Source organism: Myotis brandtii, unplaced genomic scaffold (assembly GCF_000412655.1).
Source record: "Myotis brandtii unplaced genomic scaffold, ASM41265v1 scaffold446, whole genome shotgun sequence".
Taxonomy (NCBI): domain Eukaryota; kingdom Metazoa; phylum Chordata; class Mammalia; order Chiroptera; family Vespertilionidae; genus Myotis; species Myotis brandtii.
Genome location: NW_005367057.1, coordinates 837,589 through 849,336, shown reverse-complemented (window position 1 = coordinate 849,336; position 11,748 = coordinate 837,589). Strand labels below are relative to the sequence as shown.

General features: G+C 42.2%; 1 long non-coding RNA gene across 2 annotated transcripts; it reads left to right on the top strand.

Moving 5' to 3' along the window:
* Positions 1–4,638: 4,638 nt before the first annotated feature.
* Positions 4,639–10,589, top strand: LOC102244445. Of its 2 annotated transcripts, XR_314081.2 has the most exons (4): positions 4,639–4,752; positions 5,039–5,215; positions 9,122–9,312; positions 10,438–10,589. It is a non-coding gene; the product is annotated as an uncharacterized LOC102244445 (long non-coding RNA). The 2 variants fall into 2 exon arrangements; XR_001363774.1 differs by lacking the exon at positions 9,122–9,312.
* Positions 10,590–11,748: the final 1,159 nt, after the last annotated feature.

The following is an 11,748-nucleotide window of genomic DNA, read 5'->3' as shown; positions in this document are numbered from 1 at the left end:
GTGGCTGAAGGCAATTCCCTAACCTGATAATCCTTTTACTATTTACCAAACTTTACCTTTGATATGCCTGTATGCATTGCTAAAGGGCAAATGTGTATTCAAGTAAATAAAAGGCGGACCAGGCCAGAAGTCATTGTGTCTCCAAGAAAGACCCCACCTGGCCCCCAATGTCTCCTAAATTCATATTTCTTGTATAGTATTTTCATTTGTGTGTCGGCCCCTCCTTCAGATCCTGAACTCCGCCTTGAAGGTCGCAGCACACTCTCCCAGGTGATATGAAGGGATTGGGGACCTGGAATTTCAGCAGTTGAGCATATGTAATCTCAGCCCAAGTTATTGGTTTTGTTGTCATTTGGGCTTTGTTTATCTTTCAGTGTCATTTTTAAGAATTAAACATACTTACATACTTAGAGATGACAGAGATGTTAGGTTAGCAAGCAAGGACTTTATAATCTATATATATAAAGAGTCAGGGACCATCGCAACCAAATGGATGACTGAACAGACAACCAAACAGGCTGAGTGGGGCAACAAGGCCAGCAGGGGGGTTAGTGAGGGACGACCAAATGACTGAATAGCAGGCTGTGTGGGGCGACCAGGCCGGAGGGGAGGCAGTGAGGGGCAACCAGGCCAGCAGTGGGGGCAGTTGGGGGTGACCAGGCCAATAGGGGGGGGCAGTTGTGGGTGACCAGACTGAAAGAGGAAGGCAGAGGGGTGACCAGGCCGCCAGAGGGGGCCAGTGAGGGGTGACCAGGCTGGCAGGGAGCAGTTGGGGGTGACCAGGTTGGCAGGGGGGCCAGTTTGGGATGACCAGACCTGCAGGGGTGGCAGGGGTGACCAGGCTGGCGGGGAGGCAGTTAGGGGTGACGAGGCTGGCAGAGGGAGGCTGTTGGGGGCAACCAGGCTAGCAGGGGGGGGCAGTAAGGGGCGACGGGGGGCAGTAAGGGGTGACCATGCAGGCGGGGGGGGACAGTTAGGGGGGACCAGGCTAGTGGGGGGGGCAGTTGGGGGCGACCAGGTTGGCAGGGGAGGCAGTTGGGGGCAACCAGGCTGGCAGGGGGGGCAGTAAGGGGTGACCATGCAGGCGGGGGGGGACAGTTAGGGGGGACCAGGCTAGTGGGGGGGGCAGTTGGGGGCGACCAGGTTGGCAGGGGAGGCAGTTGGGGGCAACCAGGCTGGCAGGCCTGGTTGGTTAAGGGTGATCAGGCTGGCAGGGGGGCCAGTAGCGGCAATCAGGCAGGCAGGCAGGTGAGCAGTTAGGAGCCAGCGGTCCTGGATTGTGAGAGGGATGTCCAACTGCCGGCCTATAGCGGCAGTCGGACATCCCCTGAGGGGTCCCGGATTAGAGAGGGTGCAGGCTGGGCTGAGGGGACCCCCCTCCATGCATGAATTTTGTGCACTGGGCCTCTAGTAGTTCTTATAAATGTGTTTAAGGGTTGGTGTTTTTTTAAAAAGCAAGCACAGAGAGTAAACTTAAGAAGTTCCTCATGATGGCTCAAATACTGACTTTTAAGATTTTCTTTAAAAGACAATTGATTATTTAAAGCAAAAATAGTAACTTAAGCCCTAGCTGGTTTGGCTCACTGGATAGAGCGTCGGCCTGGGGACTGAAGGGTCCCAGGTTCGATTCTGGTCAAGGGCATGTACCTTGGTTGCAGGCACATCCCCAGTAGTGGGTGTGCAGGAGGCAGCTGATCGATGCTTCTCTCTCATCGATGTTTCTAACTCTCTATCTCTCTCCCTTCCTCTCTGTAAAAAATCAATCAATAAAATATATTAAAAAAATAGTAACTTACTTTGGGGCTTTTAACACTTGTAGAAATATGATGTATGAAACAATAGTGCAAAGAGCAAGTTGGGGAACAGGAAGTATACTTTTTAAATACTACACATGTAGTGATGTAATATGAAAACATAGTAGACTGCTATTAAGGATGCATGTTGCAATTCTTAGATCAGCTATTAGAAAGTAAAACAAAAAGGTATCGTTTTTTAAGCTAATAAAAACGATATTTCTTTCTCTCCTTTCTTTCACTTTCCTTCATTTTTGAAGGACATTTTTGCTATGCTTTTAATTCTTGGTTAATAGGTTTTATTTCTTTCAGCACTTTAAAGATGTTATTCCATTGTCTTCTGGCTTGTTGAGAAGTCAGTATTATTATTCCCCTATGTCTTGAGCAGAATGAGTCGTTTTTTCTGTGGTTGCTATTAAGATGATTCTCATTGATCCTTGGTTTTCAGAAATTGGACTATGATGTGCTTGCTGTGTTTTTTAAATGTGGCATGTGAAGTGCTTTACAACCTCTAACTGTTGGGTTGGGTAAAGCAATCAGTGAAGTCACAGCTGCTGTGCCAATGGCTATTCCTCAGAATCTCTTAACAATTCACACTAGAAAAAGAGGAGAACAGGATGCTTAGAAAGGAGGGCAAATAGTGGCAAGGGGATGGGGAAAATGAAATTACTTAAAGTCTGTGTTTTAAAATCTCATTAAGCTTCACTTTTGATGAAGTATAATTTGAAAAGATATATTTATTTTTAGAAAGCAAGTCATAAGGCAATTAGGGGTTAGTTCACCTACGGAGATGCTAAAAATTATATTTGAATTGTCAGTAATTCTAGTTTTAGCTCTAAAAAGCAAAATATAAGTATTAAAGAAAGAGTTTTTACTTGAAATCTCTGGACAAAGAAAGACATTTGCTTTCTCTAAAGGTCATCTAGGATGAGAATATAGCTGTTTGAAGAAAATGTGTCATTGATGATCTTTTTAAAATAATATTTACTATGAGAGATTTTGTTTTTGTAATATTAAGGTTTTTTTAAATTTGCTTGTCCTATATAATAAAAACCTAATATGCAAATTGACCGAACAGCAGAACGACCAGTTGCTATGACACTCACTGACCACCAGGGGGCAGACACTCAATGCAGGAGCTGCCCCCAGCCTGCAGGCCCCAGGCCAGCCAAGGTGGGTGCCAGCGGCTCCCCCCGCCATCGCCCCGCCAGTCGCCCCACAGAGGGAGACGACCAGCTGCGGCGGCAGGGGGCGAGACCGGCAAACGGGTGGCACCAGGCTGGCCAAGGCAGGTGCCAGCAGGGGCTCCCCGATCACCCTGCCATCACCCCACAGATCAGCCTTGATCACGGGCCAGGCCTAGGGACCCTACCCATGCACGAATTTCATGCCCCGGGCCTCTAGTTTTTACATAAAAAACTGAGCTTGTCTTGAATCCGCAAGTGACATATTTGGGTTAAAATTGCTTTCAACGATATACCATACACTTCCTAATTATCTAAATGTTTGCAATTACTGTGTATCTCCATTAAAACATATGTTTGCATTATACTTTAAATCTGTATTTTGGGGGGACAGTCTCACATTTTGTAAGAGTAGGAAGGTTCGCTAAGGCTTCTCAATAATGGGAATGCAAATGTTGCTAACATTTGAGCCATGCTCAGTGAAGAAAAGAAAGTTGGGGCCATTTCAACACTCAGTACCCTTTCTTAGCATAGAATGATAGAGTATTGGTGTGGAAAGGATTTCTTTTTTAAAAAAATACTCAAAATGTTACTATGTGCCATAGTCCTTCATCTTTGGAAATTTTGTGGCTTTCAGGGTCACAGGCTTTGTGTCATAGACCAGCAGAGAGCACAGTTCATCAGCTGTGGATATTTTTTGCGTGCTTAGTGTTGTCATAGCTATTTCTCTACCTCATGGACTGTATGACACCTTTCATTTAAAAAAGCCCTTTGTGTTTGTGATTACTGTGCACTTAAGTTATTGGGTCTGTGGTTGGCCTTCCAGCTGTCCACCGGCATGAGGTCATAGCAAAGCGGCCACAGTTATCAGTGTCACCGTGCTATTCTGTTAGGTTAAATCGAAAAAACTGGTGGTATCCAAAGAAAACTTCTGGTATAAAAATTATTTTTGTCTGTTTTGAATTAATGAAGCAGCAGAAACACAAGCTATGAGTAATGTTTATAAATGGCTTTGGATTTTCTTCTGTGAGGACTGTCCTCAATGTTAGCAGCCGTAAGAAGATACCATGTGTCATATTAGTTTTACAATATTAATGTTTGTACAGGATGATGGCAGGAAGACAAACTGGATTTTGTTCCTTATTGGTTATTATCGGTTAGTGACAATCATGTGAGGGATTATGATAAACCATTTGAAATTGCTATTTGTGTTGGCAATTTTATATGGCTCTAGGAGACAAGATATACTTTAATTAGTTCTCTCTACATCACTGTGAGCCTGCCACAAATATTTTAAGTTAATACATGTAATTTAAGAATTGGAATTTGAAAGGCAAGATCTGTTTGTTCTCATTCTTGCTCTGCTTTTACTCTTTATTATTGCTCCTTTACTTTCATGGAAATGGCAACTCCATAATCAGGACATCTGACATTTGCCACTCTGTTGCCTCTTCGATGTAAACAAGTAAAAGCAAAATATTACTTACTTGTGTGTTAAAATCATTTTTAGATGCTTCTAACAATAATTTAAACTTGCAGCTGTTCCTTTGTGAATTTTTATGAGTTCTTTTGTCTAGAAAGAAGATAATTCCATCATAGGAATATATTAGAAGTATTGAAATGCCTCCCCCCTCCTCCTTTTCCATATTTCTCCAGTTGCAATTTCATCTGCACAGAAAAAGAACTCTGGTAGCTTCTGCCTGACTTTCAGTAGGAAATGCTCTAAAAACAAGCAACAGCTATTTTGAGGACCGACTTTCTAAAATTATATTCAGGTAAGTTAAATGTCATCCCTGATAGCGAAAAGTAAGCATTTAATTTAACCATGTTGATCAAAATGTACTTGCCTTCAAGTGTTTTTTAATATATCGGTATTCCTGGGTGGATTTAAATTATATTGACAGAAACATCGATTTCCTCACATTTTCAAATATTAAGTGGGTTTTAGAACCTGGTCTACAGCATGGTTGTTTTTGAAGGAAAAAAAAAATGTAATTCAGCCAAGGCTGCTCTTGTTTTCCCTTTATTCTTTAAGCCAGAAGCAATTACTTTTCATTTCAGGATTAAGCGGCTGTAACATTGCCGTTCGCCGCGGAGGCTCCTGGTTTCAGCATGTCTCCTTGGTTCCCGGCCAGCCTGGGTGTTCAGGTGGCAGCTGTGCCTGGGAGTGCCTCTCCAGCCCGCATTCCTTGGCCATGAATTTTGCAGCCCTGCTTATCTGATGAAGACCTCCCCAGGGTGAGTTGCTCACGACACTGTCACACAGACTTTACTGGATGATATGGAAAGGTACTGTGTATTTTTCCTCCTGGAATGCCAGCCAATCCTGACTTACCAACCACCCCTTCACTGGGGCTGATCATCACAAAAGCCTGGTACTTAGATCCCATGAAACCTGTTCTACATAAACCAGATCCCAACAGGAAGCCTGTGAGTGCTCTCTGTGATGCTGTCACCGAAGCCTGTTCAGAGAATTTTCAGCAATTATATTTGTTCCGACATTGACTCTCATTTCTCTGCACTAATTATTTACTTCAATGTATACTCCCCCCCCCCCCGCCCTTTTTTTCTTTTTTTAGAGAGAGTGGAAGGGAGGGGTAAAGACAGAGAGGAACATCGATGTGAGAGAGACACATCGATTGGTTGCCTCCCACACGGAGCCTGCAATGGAGGTACATGCCTTTGATCGGAATTGAATCTGGGACCCGTCAGTCCACAGGCTGATGCTCTATTCACTGAGCCAAACTGGCTAGGGCTTAATGTATACTTTTAATCTATAAGTGCTATCACCAACGTCAGCACCCAAAGAGCTCTCTTCCTTCTCTTGAAACCCATGACTTTCCTGGGGTAGCTTGGCTTTAAAGCACGCTTTCTCGCTATTTCGTGTGTCTTCCTTTTGCTTTCCCAAACCAGTCTCTAAATTCCTTGAGAGAAGAGACCCTGAAAACTGGTATCACCTTTTACAGACAAATAGAAAAAAAGCATTTGGACAGAGAGGCCTTTGTTGCTCTTAGTAATTGAGACAATTTGCCTTAACATGTTCAGAAGACTTATCTGCTGTAATATATCACTGCTCTCCTTTCCCCTGCCTGCCCTCTGCTGGAACTGCTAATGAGCAAAAAGATGGTCAAAACAGAACATCGCAGGGGGAAAGTAGGAAAACAAGGGGCTTGTCTTACTGAGCAGCTAGTTGAGTAACTGTGGTTTCTGAGTCCCTGTTATGGGTGTTAGAAGGTCCTCGTTATGTGCCTTGGAGAACTAGCAGCCTCTTCATAAGACCCCTTGTTGTTTCAACCGTGCATGGGGATGTGAGTCTGCCTACTGACATGAGAGACCCAGTGACCTGGTGCGCCCTCCTCTTCCTCTGGGCTTGTGTCATCTCCAGAACCATCCAACTGATGGCAGCTGGCTGAGCCAGCCAGGCAGTGCCCCTTCCCAAACACAAGTGCCCTCTCCCTGTTCACCAGCCTCTCAAGCCTTCACCACCCTCATATAGTGTAGGGCGCGGCTATAGGGTTAAGCCTGGGACTGACCTGTTGGCAAAGCCACAAGCACGTCCCAGCATAGAGGGCACAGTCCTCTTAGTATAATTAGGCTTGACCTTATAACGCTCCCTAGATCTTATCTGGGTAGCTAATGGGCTGTGGGAGGTGCAGCAAGTGCTGCCAAAACAAGTGAAACTCACAAGAACATTGTAACTATGGTGACCACTACCTTGTTTACCTCTGGCTATAAAATAAAGGCTCAGTTTGCCATCTGGGGCTCCCTCTGTGGCTTCAGCCAGGCACAGGAGATCCACCTAGAGCAGGGGTGGGCAACCTTTTTGTGAGTGCGTGCCAAACCAGCAAAATCTCTGACTCAAAATTCTTCTGCGTGCCAACCCTAATTTTTTGAGAACGTGTTACGTCTACTTGATATCTCTTAAGGTGTACGTATGTGAAGAACCTTGAAGAAATAATAAAATTCATTCGAGTGACAAAAACAGTATATGAGGATGAAAAAATACATTTATTTTTTAATGTATACATGTACACTGATAGTCTGACAGAAAACTTTATGACTCCATTTGATATTATCAGTGGGACTTTTGCTGCTGCATCACTGATGACAGAGACTTTACATCAGGTTTATATTTCGTGACCTTCAGAGATATGCACGAGCTACTACTTTCATCCGTCAGGCTACTCCTATTACGAGACTTAACAAATTTCATCACTGAGAACAAAGATTCACAAGCGTATGTGGATGAAACCAAAACACTGGTCGGATCTAGGAAGGCAGGGAGAGTTAAGGCAGAGGCATAGAAATTGCTCTTCCCCTCACTCGTCAATCCATGTCTAAGGTCCTTAAGATAACTTGTTATGTAAAATTATTTATTTATCTAAGATGCACCTACACTGAATTTATCTGAAAAATAAAAAAGTCGATATGAAGAAAAAAATTGTAAATGGAAGATTATAAGAGAGGGTTTCGCGTGCCAGCAAAAGTTACTGGCGTGCCATGTTTGGTGCGCGTGCCAGGGGTTGCCCACCCCTGACCTAGACCCAGTTTATTCTCTTTGTCTTTTCTTTAACCCTTCACCGCCTCCCCCATCCCCACTTCAGGCTCACGGAACCCTTGGCTGTGCTGGCCCGGCACAATATATAACAGGCATTTACAAGGATCTGGCAAGACTGCCAGTTTGGTAATGCAAAGCAGAAGATAAGTTTGAAACTCTAGACCAGTTTCCAGTTACCAAGGGCAGCAGGATGTGACAGCTGCTGAGGCAGCCCATTTGCCCTTGGAGAGAAGCATGAGTGTCTGATCGCAAGGTGACCTCTGCCTGCTGCTGGCTCAGGGGTGCTGTGGGCAGTCCCTGGTCAGGTAGCTGGATGTTATATAAAAGAGGAGGAAAACGTGTGTTTTTTGCCTTTTTTATTATTGAAAGAGGGCACTCTGGGAGGCAGAATCCATTAGCTGAATCCATTTCAGTATCTATGGGTAATTAATTTAGGCAGCTTTGATGCACTTTTATTATGTAGCCTTTAAGAGCTGTTCTGGTAACTGTCCACCCCATAAATACTAGAACTACTTTACTTGTAGAATATGCTTTTTGGGAGGGTGAATCTGAATTATTAGCTAGATATGAACTTGCACACATCCCTGTCCAGACAATGTAAAAAGTGCTTCCTCATAGTTTGGACACTGTTCAACACATTTGAAAGTGGGGTAAAAACTGCTCAAATGTGACACCCTACATTTTAAGTCAGTGGAGAAGTCAGTCTGGTTGCCTCTGAAAACATAATTTTGAAAATGAGTTTTACCATACTGTGGACAGAATAATTGATTTCCTCTTTTCATTATGTAAGTTAAACACTAGACTTTGAATTACTAGAAGTAATAACACTGTTAGCCAACAAGACTTTCTTATAAAATGATAGCATTTTAATGTATTATATGCATTAGCATTTATTCATGCCTAAGATTTCATCAATCAATTTCCCATTTTAAAAAGACATCTTGGGGAAAGACAGTGGAGAAAGGCTGACTTCCAAAAGCAATGTTGTGAAAGGCAGCAGGTCTAGCATTCTGGGCACATGTTTAACTAAATAGCTAAATAACTATTTGGCTCCAAGTATAAACCCACATTTTTTTTTACATGTCTACCTCTTGGAATGTCAGAGTTTTAAAAGGAAAATATTTAAATTTCACTAGTTAAGAGGTGTGCCGTATTTGTTCAAAATGACAGCTATCTCTGATATTTTTAAATACTTACTTTTCTGCTTTGACAGACTTCTAACTACTCTTTCGTTTTAATTTTGTTTACAGTAGTATATTTCAATAGTTGGCTACAAATTAAGTGAATATTAGTACTTTGTGATGGTTTTATTAGTTAGTTGCTTTTGAAAGATATTGTCAAATAAAAGTTACTTCAAATTAGAAGCTTTAAGAATCACTACCCCCAGATAAATGTTCATTTTAAATCATTTATTTATTTCACTCATGCAACAAAATTGTATTTAACACATATCAGGACTGACTTATCTTAGGCTCCAAGCACCTGATATAAGTGGTCCTGAGGATGTCTGGATTGTGTCCCAGGAACACTTCTAGGGCTCACACACACTCTCTAACTCTGACTAGTGTTTCTGGTTCTTGTTGCAGATGGCTTTCTCCATGCCATGGGGAACGTGGCTCCTAGTGATCTTGCTTTTCCGTCTCATCCTATCAGCAATTCTACCAGCAATGAATTGACTATTTGTCTCTTTTTCTTTGGCTCCCGTCAGAGTTACTTGCATTGGATCAATTAGATCACATACTTCTCCCCAAACCAATCACCAAGTCAGGAAGATGGGGTAATATGATAGGTTCAAACAAGAACACATATCCACCCTTGTCATTGGAATGTTTTGTTGTTTTGTGGGGTTTTTTTATGGAGGGAGGTGAATTGAGTAAACAAAGATAGTAACCTTTATTTTCTATGAGATGTAATAAAGAAATTAATATTTTCATAGTAGAGTTGGTTTAAAGGGACAAAAGACTAGAATCTCAAATGTCGGTTAAGGTACCACCAGGCCCAAATGGACATGTCATGTGGACTTTTCAGCCAAGAAGGGAAGCCTATCGCACGTTTGTCTCCCAGCATCTTAGCTCCTAGAGTACAAACTTAAATTTATTTCTTAATATGCATACCTTTAACAGGAAAAGTTATAAACACTTGGGTATTATTCCAGAAAAAGCAGAACTCTTGACAGAGGGTGATTGGAGGCTGGACCACAGACTGCCATCTCTGCTTGAAAAACTGTAGGATGTTTTGTCCTGTGGGAATGCATTATTTTAACAGCTTGCTTAATGCTTTTCCTTCCTGTGGAGTGGGCCGGGGATGGGAGCTCATAACAGCCATAGAAATTGAATTATATAGTAAATGAACTTCTCTTACAGTCTTTGCTGGGGTTATTTAAGACATTGAATTGTTTGCTCTTGACTCCAGTACATCAATGTTCACTCACCATTATATCAGAGGGAGGACTGTGGTATTAGAGATCTGGAGAATTTGTGACAGAGTCAGTGTTTTTACTTTTTTGCCAACATCATCATTTCCTTACTCGTTTCACATTTCTTCTGCCAGTTGGGCCCTCAACTCAAGACTACCTTGATTACTTTCAGATCATAAATATTTCTAAACTATTTTTTACCTCAAAATGTTCATGTCTTTACAAAGTGTTCCCCCCCATATTTCCAGTACTCACCTACACCATAGATAATTATTGCAACATTATTGACTATATTCCCTATGTTGTACTTTAGTACATCTCTATGACTATTTTGTAAAGTATATGATTGTTTAGCCTCTATGCTGTACACCTGAAACTAATACAAAATAATATGGAATGTAAACTATGATTGAAAATTTTTGAAAAAAAAATTTAAGTTTGTCTTTTCACTGACTTTTCTTCTTCTTCTTTTTGTCTCAAAATTAGAGGCATCTCTACTCTTTTCCAGCTTGCTAAGGACACAATGGGGAGATGATGAGCCAGGAAGATTGCTCTCATTGGAACCCAAATGCTGGCACCCTGATCTTGGACGTCCAGTCACCTGAACTATGAAAAAATAAACTTCTGTTGTTTAAGCACCCAATCTATGGGATTTTGTTATGACAGCCAGAGCTGACTGATACAATCTCTCAGATTTAGGCAGGGAGAAAAAAGTGTCAAAATAGTGTTCTCTTAGGATGAAATAAAAAGAGAAAAAATAATCTATACTTGTACTAGCTTGTATATATTTAAAATCCTGGGAAGTAAATGAGAAACTAACAATGTTGGTTACCTATTTTGGGGACATAGGAACTTGGCAGATTGAAGACAGAAGTTGAACCCTGGCCAGTGTCAATCAGTGGATAGAGCCGTGGCCTGCTCACCGAAGAATTCCCAGTCAAGGGCACGAACCTGAGTGGTAGGAGGCAAACAATCGATGTATCTCTCTCACATCTATGTTTCTCTTTCTATCTCTCTCTCTCTCTGCCCCCCCTCCCTTAAGATTTCCCTTCCTTTCTCTCCCACTCTCTCTAAATATATCAATGGGAAAAATCTCTTTGGGTGAGGATTAACAAACAAACAAAAAGAAATGGAAAAGAGGTATTGCTGTATATCTTCTTATAGTTTTTTTTAAAAAATAATTCTTTATTATTGAAAGTATTACATATGTCCCCGTTTTTCCCCCATTGACCCCCTCCATCCCACCTCTGCCCCCCTCCCCAGGTCCTCATCACCCCATTGTCTGTGTCCATGTGCCATGCACATATGAATACAAGGTCCCTGGTTGATTACCTCCCATACACCCACCCTCCCCTACCTTTCCTCCGATATTCCACACTCTGTTCCATGTCTCCATGTCTCTAGATTCACTCTGTTCATCGGTTTATTTTGTTAATAGATTCCATATATGAGTATGATCATGTGATACTTGTCTTTCTCTGACTGACTTATTTCACTTAGCATGATACTCTCCAGGTCCCTCTATGCTGTCTCAAAGGGTAAGAGATTCTTCTTTTTTACTGCTGCAAAGTATTCCATGGTATAAATGTATCTTCTTATACTTTTTTGTTGTTGTTATTCCTCACCCGAGGATATTTTCCCATTGATCTTTAGAGAGAGTGGAAGGGAGTGGGAGGGACAGAGACAGACACATCAATTGGTTGCCTCCCACACATCCCTGACCAGGTCCAGGGATCGAGCCTGCAACTGAGGTACGTGCCCTTGACTGGAATTGAACCTGGGACCCTTCAGTCCTTG